We start from the raw sequence: 14,742 nt of genomic DNA on the forward strand, positions 1-14,742 counted from the left end.
TACAGACATTACATGTATAAAAATGTGCCATTTAGGGTATTAAACAAGTAGATATTGCACAAAATTGAATCTTCACATTAACAATATTCCCTAGAGTATTGCACATTCAAGTTTCAGAAGAGATGAAGATTTGGATAGTGCGCTAAAAGTATTCTACTAGTATTAGTGATCTTAGAATAAATGGACATGAGAGTATGTCATTTACTAGATTTGTCAAGATAGTATTCAGGTAATTGGTTGAAAGAGTAGAATGGCTACTGGCATGTCTGTTATAGTTCAGCAATCTGGTGGTTAAGGGGAAAAAGCTTCTGTTGAGCCTGAAAGTTCTACAGTGCATGCTAAGGTAATGTCTACCTGAGGAAAGGCAGGAGGGCATACCACAAGCGGTGTGAGTATGGCCATTTATTATCTTTCTAGCTCTTCCAGTACATCAAGTTTCATGCAAGTCATCCAAGGATGCCAGTGATTCTTTCTGCTGCTGTTAATACTCTCCGGAGAACCTTGCGATCTGAGGCATTACAGTTACCATACCATACTATGATGTTGTTTGTCAGTACACTCTTGATGGTTCCCCTATAGAAGGCTTTGGAGGATGGACTGTGACAGGTTTGCTTTCCTTAGTTTCCATAGGAAGTGCAAACGTTGCTGCACTTTTTTTGACAGTGTAGTTGGTGTGCACCGACCAAGACAGGTCCTCTGTTATGTGTATATCCAGGAACTTAGTGCTCTTGACTCTTTCCACTGCTACTCCCTTGATTTCCAGAAGTTGATGTGCTCCCTCAGACTTGCTAAAGTCCACAATCAGTTCCTTGGTCTTGCTGACGTTCAGTGCCAGATTGTTGCTGTCTCACCACCCTAGCAGATGTTCCACTTCACTTCTATATGCTGTTTCCATGCCGTTCCTGACATGACCTATGACTGTGGTGTTGTCTACGAACTTGATAATTCTGTTGGATTCATGTCTGGCTGCACAGTCATGTGTAAGTGAGGTGAATAGTAGAGGACTCAGGACACAGCCCTGTGGTACACTTGTGTTCAGAGTTATGCTTTAGAGCTATTATTTCCCATACACACCTTTTGGGGTCTGTCTCTGAGAAAGTCTAGTATCCAGTTGCACAAGGGGGTATTGATGCCCAGTTGGATTAGTCTCATTACTAGGTTCTGGGGGATGACACTATTAAAGACGGAACTGAAGTCGATAAATAACATCCTGTATAACAGTCCTTATTTTCCAAGTGAGCCAAGGTTTTACGAAGTGTTAAAGCGATGGCATCTGCTGTGCAACGGTTTGACCTGTAGACAAACGGCAATGTAGCTAGTGTTGCAGGTATGCTTGCTGAGATGTGGTCCTTGATCAGTCTCTCGAAGCACTTCATTACTGTCAATACTAGAGCACCTGGGTAATAATCATTCAGACTTGCTGGTTATGGTTTCTTGGGTAAGGGAATGATAGTCATCTTCTTGAAGCATTTCAGTACAATGGCTATTGAAAATGTCTGAGAGTACTGATGCCAGCTGTACAGCACAGACCCTGAGAACCTTGCCCATAATGCTATCCAGACAATAAGGGCACATACTCCCCTCCCAACTTTAGCATGGGTCCCTGGCATAGTACAGAGTAGGCCGGGTCCTTAACCCACCTATCACTGGTAACTACCTATGTCCATTTTGATGACATTGGTCAACATGACCAAATAACCTAGAGCCTAGTTGTACCTAGTGTTCGAAAGTGCTAAGGTGTTGCAGTTGCCATAACATTTGGTGTGAGATTCATATAAGAATTGCAGCCAGATTGTATTGCATCATGCACCTCATTAAGATCACAACAGCTGAAAGCTTCATCAAAGCACCTACATCACATTTGCAGAAGACCACACATTACCATGGAATTTAGGGTGTTGTATGGGACCTACATCATTGAAGTTGCATTTCTTCAAAATATGCAATCTTCCCTGTGATTATGCTATTTCAGAGTAAGTTATATTAAGTAAGGGGATATGAGTGTAAAGCCTCCTCCATGGGAAATGTAAGGACCTTCACCCTCCTATGTCATCCAAAACTCTAGTTTTCATTTTCTTCAGGGTTTTGGTGAACCATGACATTGGTAAAGCTCTCTTGCGTTCATGAACCATATTCCACAACTGTGACCTCTAATGATGTTTGTAAAGAGAGTGAAGCATACACTGCACATCTCTAGCAGTCACTCCAAGAGGCAAAAGGAATCCTTCAGTGTAACACTCCTTTATTTGCATGGCTCCTGTTACAAACTTTGGTCTATTCCTCTGTTAAGTCTTTAGCAGTCTTGGATTGTTCTTGAATTTCTGGTTCATTTCTCAGCTACAGGGTCTTGTGTGTGAAGTCTGCATGTCCTCCTTGTGTCTGCAGATTTTTTTGCTGTGCACTCTGGTATCCTTCCATTTGTTAAAGAGATGAGTTAGCTGAATTGATGAGCCTCTGAATTGCCTATAGATGTGTATGCGACATGTGAGTGATAGGTGTAAATGTGGCATGCAATGGATTGGTGTCAGCCCAGCTTTGATTCTTTGCCCTGTATGTATTGCTTAATGGGATGATAACTAGCTGTCAAATGGCCCTGAATAGGATAAAGCAGGTATCAGTGAGTGAGGGAATGAATGATTGAATGTATAAATGTTTATATCCCTACATATGAAAGTTGGTTACATACCACTAGGATACAAACTTGCTCTAGCTTGAGGGATGTACAGTGAGGAGATAATTGCACACAGTAACAGTGGCAGTTTTACCTGTCTGCCATACAGAAAGCATAGTCACCAGTGGGGCACTGCAAACTTTACCATAGTGTGATGCAGAGTTTAGAGAATGAGGCTCACGTTTCAAGCTTCATTTTGTATTTTTATGAATCTCTCGTATTAGCATCTCATTGGTTGTGTGTTTTGCATGTGGCATTTGTTAATCACTATTTACTGAGACAGGATTAGCCATGGAAGGAGACTTGTCCGTGGAGTCCAGCAGCGCACTCATAGAAGTCAAGTGCACAATACACACATCACTGCCTAATACTTTCAGGTCTATTTGTGACTGTGCATTTTTCTCTGTGTATTTATTTATATCTGCACACATATATATATATATATATATATATATATATATATATATATATATATATATATATATGCTTACTTGTGTGTGTCTGCTATTGCTGGAACATAATTTTTCCTTGATCAGACTTGCTATGATTAGCTGTTATATGCACCTATAGCCATAACAACATAAACACACAACATATTGCCTTCAGGTTGTCATGGGCCGACAAGACTATGCTGAGATCAGTGCTGTATTTATGGATAGTAGCTATGCTATTTTGATGTGCTTGTGACAGACACTGGATTCTGTAGTTTCTGAATTGTGCACCAGATGAGATTCTGGCTTTTGAGCCCTATTTGAACTCTGTTATATTACAAGTCCGTCCTGTTTTGCACAGAGGTATATCAGCCTGTGCACCATGGCTGCATGTGCTTTCTGAATTGAGAAGGGGAACTGTCCTGCACTGGAACAGAGACCTAGAAAGATACTAGGTTAATGGACCAAGGGCATTTTTAGGCCAAGCAGAATTCCCAAGTGATACTTATTCCCTTTTATAGCTAGAAAATAGTCAAGTTACAGTTTTGTAGCACATCAGCATCCACTGTCCAGCAGAGACATAAGTGTCACCCCAGGGATAAATTTGTGGTTTCCCATCCATTTGTCCAGAGTGCGTTTGAATTGGTCTGGAGAGTACTTTATTTTACATGGATGGGAAGCCTGTTTCAAAGCAAAGGAAGCCACTGTGAGATGCATCTCTCTTAGTGTGCCCTACTTAGGTTGCTGGAAAGGTTAAAATCATTAGAGCAGGTGTTTCTGATACTGTTATTTTGCAGTTACGGAGCAGGTTCATCAGTACAGGGAATCAGGAGGCCTTGTAGGCTAGGCAGAAGTTACCCCTTAGCAGTCTATATGAGATCCAAAATGGTCCCCTGTGGACATTCAAGTTGAAGCATGTGCTTTTGCAGGTACATACCGAAAAGAGCATTGTACTCTTATGTGCATGTGTGGGTATGTATATGCACATATATATATATATATATATATATATATATATATATATATATATATATATATATGCATATGTGTGTGTGTATATAGATATATATTTATATAGATATATATTTATATTGATATATATATATATATATATATATATATATATATATATACTAAATAATATATATATTATCTACACACACATATGTATATGGAGAGAGAGAGAGAAATGTTAACATAATGTGTGGAGCTAGCTTGAAGCAGACAGGCAATGGCAAAGCATCCCTGTGCTCAATAATACATATGATCTGCCTATAAACCTAAATTAGGGCCACTGCCCCTGCTGGGCTTGATCCCTAACTTTGGACTGCATTGAGGATTGTGGCGAGGAGTCTTGGGGAAGATGCTTGTGCAGATGTGCAGACTGAGGGTGTGCTGAATGGTGAAGTTTTGAAGGTATCCTTGAAGCCTAAAGGGATGTAAAAGATGCTGTCCTGTGTGGTAAGTAGGGATGATAGAGTTACCCGAAATATCCTGCCTGGTTGCTAAACTGAAAAGATTGAAATATTATGACTTGTGGCTTAAGTAGTTTTGTTTTGGTTAATGTCAAAATGGAAATCCAATATACTCTATAAGCATTAAATTTCATCGGGCTAGAACCATGGCAAGACACTGTTACTGATTACTTATTTTGCTTTTCTGTTAAAGATAAGTATTTTAATTGTCATTAAAATAAACCTTACCTACAAGCTGGAAAACTGACTGCAAAGGCTTTTTTGTGACTGCTATTACTGAAAAATGCTAGAAGAATATATATGTATAAAAACAGAGACAGGTAAGGAAGAAATGTAGATGGTAGATTGTGTTTTGATCTGCCTGCTTTCCCCACCACATAATAAGGAATTCAAACTCTGTCTGATTTTATAAATTTAAGTAAGTTTGTATTGAGTAACAGTTCTTTATTCACACGAGATTCTGGCGGTTGTGTGCATCAGCACTTCCCTGGTCCATTTAATACTTTCAGTGAATCCCTGATTGAATGAGAGAACACTGATGTCCTTCAAGGATGCATCTGCAGTCCTAACATATGGGTTGTCCTGCCTCAGGCAGCCCTTCGGTCGGCCGGATTCCAAAGTCTGGGTCTGGCCTCGGCTGATGTCGCACTTCACCCGACGTCATAGCTGCTGTTTATTGGGTATAAAGGCATCAGCCGACGCCATTTTCCTCAGTCTTTCTTGCCGCGTGGTGCCCGAAGCAGAAGCTGTTCACAAGTGCCGGTCGGTCAGATCCAGAGATTTCTACTACCGGAGACTTCTAAAGAGCTAAGTATCCTGTTGGGGACTCTTTCTTGCCTCAGCCGATGTCAGAAAAAGTAAATAATTGTTTAACTTGTGGGAAACAAATACCTCATAAGGATTTCCACTCTTACTGCCTTCCTTGCTTAGGCCCACACCACGACGTATCAGCTTGTCTAGCCTGTGCTTCCTTCAACCGACGGACACTTAGACGTCGGTCGGAGTTTACAGAGGAGTTTTTTGGTCCCGCTTTTGCTTACAAAATGCCGTCGGAGACTCCGACTACACAAATAGCTAAAAAGCGCAAGGAAAAGGACCAACACTCGCGGTCCGCGGTTTCAGCTGAAACCACGGTTAGGCCAACCGCGAGTGTCTCGGTTTCGGCTGAAACCGAGTCCTCGGTTCTCCCTTCGGCCGAAAGCATGCCTCCTATAGCCGAGGCCTCACAGAGCATGGTCGAATCTGCTACTGAAATTACTGCTACGTAAGCAGGCACCCAGGATTTGTCAGATACTATTCCTTTAGACATATCTACCCCTGCACGTGGGGCTGCTAGACCCCCTGCTTCTATGTCCATAAAGGCTTTTGCCAGGGCTAAAGCAGCTAAATCTTCTAAGGCCTTACCTGCTAAAACTCCCCCACATAGGCCTACCTCTAGTTCACAGATACTCAGCCTGGCTGAGGATCTCATTTCTTTGATCAGGGGATCCCAACCTCACCCAGACAGGGCCTCTCAGCCCCCTTCAGATAAGAGGCCTAGGACTGAACCCCCGGAACCTGTCTCTACAGACTATTCCTCGGAGGACTCGGACATTACAGACCCTCAGGAAGGTCCATATTCTCCTTATGAGGATTCTGATGCAGAAGACTCCATTCCTTCTGCTTCTCCTCCTGAAGAATTTTCTTTTGGGGAAACCTTACATGCTATGAGGGAGCATTTCCAATGGCAGGGCCAGGATTTTTCAGATTCAAGGAAAAGGCTAAGGACTTTTTTACACTTACCACAGCATAGGCCTTTAGCCATTCCTCCAGTACTAACAGTAGTTGATGATGCATTTAATGATGCCTGTACTGCCCCTGATTCTCTTCCTCCGGCCCCTGCCAAGCCTGACAGATATTACAGGGTCCCGGACACACACTACCATTTGTATAAGGCTCCTGTTGCAGACCCCGAAACCATTTCACAGGGCCGAAGGTGTGGCAGCTGCTTCTGCCAAAACCCTCTTCCCTCTGATAGGGAATCTAGAGCATTAGAGATGGGGTAAAAGGTTTATACTTCTGCTGCTCTTTCGGCTAGGGCCTTAAACTGTCAATTTCACATGATTCAGTATCAGGAATTTTTGTTAGACCAGCTAAATAAAAAACTGTCCTCTCCTGAACCTATAGACCGCAAGTCTCTTCAGGATTTGGTACATAACTCTCAGCAGGTCAGTAACCATTTCTTAAAATGTGGCTATGATGCACTGGAGGCTTCCTTTAGATCAGCTATGACTGGAACAGTGATTCGAAGACATGCATGGTTAAAAGAACAATCTTTACCAGACCATGTTAAATCAAAACTCCTAGATGCTCCCATGGAGAAACAAAGTTTGTTTGGCTCCCCTGCACAGGAGGTTCTAAAGAAGGTGGAAGAAAAAGCAAAATCTGTCCAAACAGTCAAGGATTTTTTACAGGTCCAACCTCCGAGGTTTAGCAGAAATTGGCCTTCGAAGAATTGGTCCTTTCCAGACAGCTCCAGAGCACAGAGAGGCAGAAATAGATGCCCAAGAGGCAGAAGTCAATCTAGGGGTGCCTACAGGGGACGTCAGTGGCAACCTACCAATCAGAGAAGTACTGCCACAGATTTAACTACAACCACTTCCACAGGACAGACACAATGACTTGGCTCTGATACCGCCTACCAGGGAACAACTGGAAGCTCCCTTGGGCGGAAAGCTAGCCTTATTTTCAGACAACTGGCATTACATTACAGGAGACAAATGGACTTTACAAACAATAGACAAGGGCTACAGGTTTCACTTCCACACTCTGCCAAAAAAGAGGGGAATGCCAAACCTACCACCAAGCCAAAAAACAGACGCTCTAAGACAAATCAACAACTTACTAAGGATGAGAGCTATAGAAAAGGTGCCACCTATGGAACAAGGCCAAGGATTTTACTCCAGGCTTTTCCTGGTACCAAGAAAAGAAAATCAATGGAGACCTATTCTCGACTTGTCCGCACTGAACACATACCTCATTGTTCCAAAATTCAAAATGCTGACCCTCCAGCAGCTTCTTCCCATGCTGGGCAAGGAGTCTTGGCTGGTGACTCTAGATCTCAAGGAGGCATACCTGCACGTCCCTATACGACCAGATTGCAGAAGACACCTCAGATTTCTTGCAGGATCCGAGCATTATCAATTCTCAGCATTGCCCTTTGGCTTATCTACTGCGCCCAGAGTATTCACGAAATGCCTGGCATCAGTAATTGCTCATTGCAGGCTTCACGGAATTCAAATTTACCCATACCTGGACGACTGCCTAATACAAGCGGACAACAAGGCAAAATTAACAAAAGATTTGGAAAATGTCATAGAACTGTTGCAAGCCTTGGGATACACAGTCAACATGCAGAAGTCAAGACTAGTACCATCCCAAAGGATAACATTCTTGGGGGCAGAACTGGACACATCAACTCAGATGGCCTTTCTCACAGAAGAAAAACAAAAGCAACTACCAGGCTATTTCATATCATTAACAAAACAAACTCAGCTTACTGCAAGGAAAGTCCTGCAAGCCCTGGGTTACATGGCATCCTGCATAATATTGATTCCGCATGCCAGGCTACATATGAGAAAGTTACAATGGTACCTAAGGAATGTGTGGTCTCAACACCAGCACAGTCTAGAAGACCAGATTCCAATAATTCCATGCCTGAAGCAAGAATTCCTGTGGTGGGCTCAGGCCTGTCAGTTGAACAGAGGCTTGCCTTTCCACAAACCACAGCCAAGCCAGACCATCACCACGGACGCCTCAGACCTAGGATGGGGGGCACACATGGTGGACAAGTATATACAAGGCCTATGGACCCAAGACCAGCTGAATCTACACATAAATCTAAAGGAGATGCTGGCAGTGAAGTATGCGATCCAGGCATTCAGACCACTCCTTCAACAGGGTCATCTGCTGATAAGGACGGACAATACCACAGTCATGTGGTACATCAACAAACAGGGAGGTACACATTCATATCCTCTATGCCGGATGGCAATGGACCTGTGGAATGTGGCCCTGAACCTCAACATTCAACTTCAGGCCAGATTTGTACCAGGAAAAGAAAATTCTCTAGCAGACACCTTAAGCAGAACTACCACGGATGCTCACGAATGGATGCTGCATCCAGATATTTTCAAAGCCATAACAAAGAAATGGGGACTACCACAGATAGACCTGTTTGCCTCCCCACACAATCACCAATTGAAGAAATTCTGCACAAGAGCATATCACCCACTTGCTTGGAGGGTGGACTCACTTTCCTTCAGCTGGAAAAACCTGACAGCATATGCATTTCCACCTCTTCCCTTGATGTACAAAGTTCTACTGAAGATCAAAGAGGATCAACCAAGGGTAATTCTGATAGCTCCAGACTGGCCGAGGCAACATTGGTACCCGCTACTGAGAAGCATGTCTCGGACACACGCATGGCATCTACCTCTATGTCCCTTACTACTAACACAGGACAACTACAAGATCCTACATCCAAACGAAGACACTGCAGCTAGCTGCTTGGAATATTGCATAAAACAAAATAACCCAGATTTATCTCGGAGGGTTAAGGACATTATCCTGGAGGCACGCACACCCTCCACAAGGAAGACTTATTCAGCCAAGTGGAAAAGATACCTCATTTGGAGTGCAGCAAAGGGAGAAAATGTCTCATTGGCAAACATAGCACACATCCTGGAATATTTAGCAGAGCTGTTCCATAATGGCCTGTCTTACTCCTCCATTAAGATTCATGCATCAGCAATTTCAGCAGAATACAACTTGGATCCTCCTGTCTTCTCTCATCCTCTACTCAGGCAGTTCTTGAGAGGAATCAAAAATGTAAAGCCTCCAAGGAAACCACCTTTACCTACATGGGACCTCAACTTTGTGCTGGAAAAGTTAACTCTCCCCCCTTTTGAACCAGCAGCAACAGCAGAATTACAATTCTTGTCTTGGAAAACTGCTTTCCTACTAGCAATCACTTCAGCAAGAAGGGTATCTGAGTTACAAGCATTAATGGCAGTACAACCCTTCCTTATCTTCCATCAGGACAGAGTCTCTCTGAGAACCAACCCTACCTTTATGCCAAAAGTGGTCTCCAGAGTATCATTGAACCAAGCGATTCATTTACCTACATTCTTCCCCAACCCACAGAACAGGGGGGGGAAAGACTGCTACATACCTTGGATGTGCACAGACAATTACGCTACTATCTGGACAGAACTAAGACCAGCAGAAAAACTGACCAGCTTTTGGTAGCATATGCAACAGGAATGCAAGGAAAAGCAATTTCAAAACAGACAATCTTAAAATGGATAGGAAATTGCATTTGTTTTTGTTACTCTTTTCATGGAAAGACAACTCCTGATAATATCAGACCTCATTCCACAAGAGCTACAGCCACCACTACAGCTTTCCTACGAGGAGTGGCTACCAAAGACATTTTAGAAGCTGCTACCTGGAGCTCCGTGCATACATTTGCCAAGCATTACAATCTTCCTTTATACTCTAGATCCTGAGCAGGTTTTGCAACTGCTGTTTTGCAAGGGATCTTAACTACACCATCTTTATCTTAGTGCCTCCTCCCCAGTTTGGCTATGGTATTCTACCCATATGTTAGGACTGCAGATGCATCCTTGAAGGACATAGTACAGTTTTGTACCTACCATAAATGTAGATGTCCGATAGGTATGCATCTGCAGTCAGGATTACCCACCCTCCTTCCCTCTGTTGTACTCCTAGGGTATTTACCCATCTTTTAGCTAGCTGGGGGAATCTGTTATGGTGTATTTGTTTGTATATATGTATATATATATATATATATTTTTTATATTGTTTGCTCTCTACTGTTTGGAATTATTTGCATTTATCCAAATTTAGCCTTACTAGAGGGCACCTGGCATCTGGGGCAAGAAACACTGAGGAAAATGGCGTCGGCTGATGCCTTTATACCCAATAAACAGCAGCTATGACGTCGGGTGAAGTGCGACATCAGCCGAGGCCAGACCCAGACTTTGGAATTCGGCCGACCGAAGGGCTGCCTGAGGCAGGACAACCCATATGTTAGGACTGCAGATGCATACCTATCGGACATCTACATTTATGGTAGGTACAAAACTGTACTTTCTGCTAGTCAAAACAAGTGGCGGTACCAGATTAAGATCACAGTTAAGTGAGGAGAGAAGGAGATGAGGAAGATTTCTCTCATCCCTTATCCTGTTGTACAGTCTTGGAGTTGGTATATTCGGAGATGCAAGGATTTTTTTTGGGTGGGGGGTTGCCATCCACAAAATCATTCTATTTGTTTTGGTCAGTGCTATGAAACTGTGAGATGACACTGTGGAGCAAGGAAGTTTTCATTTCTCTCTGCAAGTTTGTGGTCTTGGAGTTAATATATTTATAGATGTACACATCAATGGAAGCAAGCAACACAAACGATATATCCACAGCAGGCAGTTTATTTTATGCGCTTTCGTTGGCCTTAAGCCTCAGACTTCATCATATTTATAGATGTGTGTGTGTGGGTGCAGGAAGGCTTACCCCCCCTTACAGAAACTGTTTTTTTTTTTTTTTTTTTTTGTTTTTTTAGTGGATCAGGGCTGCATTGGTTAGTTATAGACAATTGAGTCCCAACCAGCTGTAAATCTATTAAATGAAATACACTCCAAAAATGTAGTATGTAACTGTATGTGTGTATCAGCACTTGGTGTTCTCCTTAGTTTGTGCATACTGCAGAATGCTGCTAACAGATTGCAGGCATTTCTTCATCCGTAACATAATCCACTACATATTTGACCATTTTACAAATTCATGTTTATTTCCATTCATTAACCAGGGACATTCTGCTGGCAAGGACCATTTTCAATGTAGCCCTGGAAAGAAAAGCTGCTTGTATCTCCTTAAGGCAGTTTTAGTAGTCTGTACTTTATGGGTTGTATCCTGCCAAGGATATGACAACTTGCCATCTTCCAAAGATTAAGGACATCTTGCATGTGCCCTAACTAATGAACAGATTGAAGAATTAAGTGGTTAGCATGCCTAACTTTCAGAGCTTTCTGGCCTCAGAGTAAGGGAGGTAAGAGCACTGACATCTAAAAAAGTGCTAGAAACAAGAGAAAGGGAAATATCTGCACCCTGGCATAAGACATAATAAAACAAGGGGGAAAGAGGGAGGGTATTCCTACTGCAACAGTGATTTATTTGAACATTTACTGCTATGTTAACTTTACTTGCACAACTGTACTACGTTCATCATTAGATCTATGTTGTTGCAGTAGCTCAAGCTGTATGGGATGAATACCAGGGCTTAAAAGGAAAGGGAGGAGAAAGAAGGATTACAGTCCCAAAACCCTTTGTAGATTTCCTGCATTCCTTAGCTCAGGTTTGGATCGCTTATCAGAATGAGCAACTCGAGGGCCATTAGCAACCCCCTATGAAGAGTCAGAAGTTCTCAAATCAGGCTGATAGTTTCAACTGACTTTCTTGGCATTTTTTTCACATGTATAGACTTTAATAAAAATGTTGCCCTCCAGAAGAAGCTGTGCAAGCCACTCAGGTTTTGCCTCTTTTGGCATGTGGGAGGGCTGTTTTCTGAAGCCCTTTGTTTTCACCTTCTTTCTTTATTTTTGTGATGTGTTCTCCATGGAAAACTGACAGTTTTATTTTTAAGACATTGCTATTTGTTTTCCATTGGTTTATCCTAACTAGTGTGTGACTATTTCTATTTTAGAGAGAATGTAATGCTGCATGATGTCTGGGTAATGTTAAGATACTATGATGGATTGGAGGTTAAGACACCTACCTCACTTTTCTCATTCAGTCCTGAATTATATTTATTGTCTGTGTGACATTTCCATGTCTGCTTGGGACTTATTAGGGAATTTGGATTTCTCCTGCCCTCTAGAAGACAAGTAGATTGCCTTTTCATTCTCTCTGTATACTGCATTTACTTTTGCCCTTTTGGGCCTGTCTTTGGCTGGAAGGATCCATGAAGAGTTTAAAAACAGAGCACCAAAAATGAACTTTTGGGCTTCCAGTCTAATTTAATGAGCAGAATGTGAGAATTCAGAAGTAAATTATGTTATGACACAAAATACATTCTAAAGCTGGTCTCACAGCTTTAGTTTTAGTTAAGGAGGTAGAATATTGTATCACTCCATGCAGTTGGTAGGAGGAGTGAAGAGCACTTTTTTTTTACTGAAAGTTACTGGAAAGTTAGTTAAACACTGCAGTTGTCTTGTACAAGTTTGTAAATGTGGTTTTACAGTTCTACCTCAGTTTATGCTGCAGTCTTTTATTAAAATGCTTCATTCAAAGCTGTTGTTTAAACAAAGAGGAGCATAATGTAAGACAGTATTATTATTTTTGGTAGCAAGCAGGAAGAACAGAGCCCATGTTAATGATTTAATATGTTAAGAATGATAAATGCAGCTTTCAGCCAGACAGATGTAAACCACTGTGGTTGATACTGTTGGACAGTTGAAAAGGGAGTCACTTTTCACTTTGGCAGTTGTCTCGGAAATGTATGTCGGGAGACTGAAGGCAATCTCTGTTATTTCGTGCATGACATATACTTTTGATGTTGACTATTGAAATTAGGTCAGCAAAATTTTCCTAAAGAAACCTGGGCTTTGTTTTCTAGGAAATTTTCTTTCTAAGAAAGCTGAGCAGCACATCTGCTGAGTAATTTTAGTAAAATCCATGCTGAAATGAATATTAGTCTCTTCTTACCTCCCCCAACATAAACCCATGTGCAGGTGTAGCAGAGTTGGTTGTACTGTCTTTGTATGCATACTGACTCGCTAAAAACATACTGGCTTCTCATATTGTCAGTTGTTTTGCCAAGGATAAGAGATTTGCTGTTTTTACCACTGTTTAAGGAGTTTGTTTTTTCAGGAGCATTCTACCTTGGGTAGTAACATGCAAATGCAGTTACTTTGCCTATTTTTCTTTCTCTTGCAATCACAGACTTAAAGGTAATTTCCAGAGGTGTGTGATGACAGCTGTCGGTCTCATGGTGACAACTACTTATCACACTCATTGCGCACATTTTCATTTTAAAAATGAGCAGCAGCTTCAGTGTCCCCCAGCCCCATACCTTTTGTAAACAATCTCTGAAGATGACCATGACATGTTCTTCTGTTCACGGGTTTTCTCCTCTTGGTACCTGAATGTCCAGCCAGTATACAAACGATTTCAGCCACTGTACAGTGGGTGGGATGTTTGACGTGACTAGCAGAGTGTGGGCCATAAAAGTGACATTTGCACACATCAGTCTTCAGCACTTCAGCCGCCAGTCACAGTCCGGTGTTCTGCCTTTCCGGCTGTCTGATTCTACAGAAATCAGATGTGACCCACTGGGGCACCTTTTTCAGTCATTGTCTTTCTAATGCTTGTTCGTGTCATCCAGAAAGGGCAAGTGTAGGTTCAGCCGTCGGATACCTCACAAAGAAACCCACGATCGGTGCTTATTTTGTTTAGGTAGGTCGCACGACTACAAGGCCTGCATCATCTGCCAGGCATGTGTGTCCAAAACTCTTTGTAGCCGACTTCACGCGCTTAACTTGTATTTGGAAAACCAACATCTGAAACAGTTAGCATTAGGTATGGAGGGTTCCGCCGACTTACCTACCAAACTGCCAAAAAAGAAGGCCAAGACTGTCAGGCCTACTACTGCTGCTGTGCTTCCACAGTCCGACCCCCAGCCTGTGGCCAATGTTAGCCCAGCTGAATGCTTGGGCTCTGCCTCCTCTGATACAGTGGGTACTTGTACAGAAGCTGCACAATCCTGCACAGAGGGCACGTCTGCAGAGGCTTTTCCGACATCGGTTTCTGATGCCGAGGGGGAGCCTGCATTTTTGGTAGGACCGTCAGATCCCTCTGTTCCTTTACAGATGGACACTAGGTCTTCCTGTGCTCAGACGCCCACCAGGCCATTGCTAAAAAAAAAGAAGGAAAAGAGGAAGCATGCGTCTCCAGCTACTGAAAGTACTCCGGATTGGCAGAGTTTCAGCCAAAGCCTGTTTAATGCCTTTATGGCCTTACGGCCTACCACACCTGGGATTGCCACAATTCCTCCTTCTAGCCAGAGCCCAAGGCCTCAGACATCAGGTCTCTCTCAGATGGATGTGGAACA

General features: G+C 42.6%; 1 protein-coding gene across 1 annotated transcript in view; it reads left to right on the forward strand.

Annotated features, from left to right (window-relative positions):
* The window catches only part of LOC122791726 (39S ribosomal protein L23, mitochondrial-like), an 888,113-nt gene that overhangs the window by 315,293 nt on the left and 558,078 nt on the right, over positions 1 to 14,742 (forward strand). The window lies entirely within an intron of this gene.

Source organism: Protopterus annectens, chromosome 17.part0 (assembly GCF_019279795.1).
Source record: "Protopterus annectens isolate FY-2018-M chromosome 17.part0, PAN1.0, whole genome shotgun sequence".
Classification (NCBI taxonomy): Eukaryota; Metazoa; Chordata; order Ceratodontiformes; family Protopteridae; genus Protopterus; species Protopterus annectens.